The sequence below is a fragment of the Arachis hypogaea genome, unplaced genomic scaffold, assembly GCF_003086295.3.
Source record: "Arachis hypogaea cultivar Tifrunner unplaced genomic scaffold, arahy.Tifrunner.gnm2.J5K5 arahy.Tifrunner.gnm2.scaffold_26, whole genome shotgun sequence".
Classification (NCBI taxonomy): Eukaryota; Viridiplantae; Streptophyta; class Magnoliopsida; order Fabales; family Fabaceae; genus Arachis; species Arachis hypogaea.
The window spans coordinates 696989-697878 of NW_027255453.1; positions in this window are offsets into that span (position 1 = coordinate 696989).

Below are 890 nucleotides of genomic sequence, written 5' to 3' on the forward strand. Positions count from 1 at the left end.
AGCATTATCCTGTGAATAAAAAAATAAAAAAATATTCTAGAAAATAAATTTAGGATTTGAAAAGACAAAATTTTTCATTTTTAAGATTTTTTAAATTTAAAAAATAAATTTTTTTATTGAAAATTAAAAAATAAAATAAAGTCTAGCAATATTAAGAAGACAAAAAGATGAAAATTTTTATTTTTAAATTTTGAAACTAAAAAATAATATTTTTACTAAAAAGATGAAAAATAAAGATTTTCAAAAAATATCCAATAAACAAAAATTTAAAAATTTTAAATTCTTAAAATTAATTTATTCTGTATTTGTGAAAAAATAGCCTTATCCGGTGGTTAAAAAAATAAAAAAATGTTCTTGTAAATAATTTAGGATTTGAAAAGATAAAATTTTTCATTTTTATGAATTTTTAAATTTAAAAATCAAATTTTTTTACTGAAAATTAAAAAATAAAATATAGTCCAACAATATTAGGAAGACAATAAAATGAAAACTTTTTATTTTTAAATTTTGAAACTAAAAAAATAATATTTTTACCAAAAATTTGAAAAATAAAGATTTTCAAAAATATCCAATAAACAAAAATTTAAAAAGTTTAAATTCTTAAAATTAATTTATTCTATATATATGTGATAAAATAGCATTATCCGGTGAATAAAAAATTTAAAAAATTTAAATTTTAAAATTAATTTATTCTATATTGACGAAAAAATAGCATTATCCTGTGAATAAAAAATAAAAAAAATATTCTAGAAAATAAATTTAGGATTCGAAAAGACAAAATTTTTCATTTTTAAGATTTTTTAAATTTAAAAAATAAATTTTTTATTGAAAATTAAAAAATAAAATAAAGTCTAGCAATATTAAGAAGACAAAAAAAGATGAAAACTTTT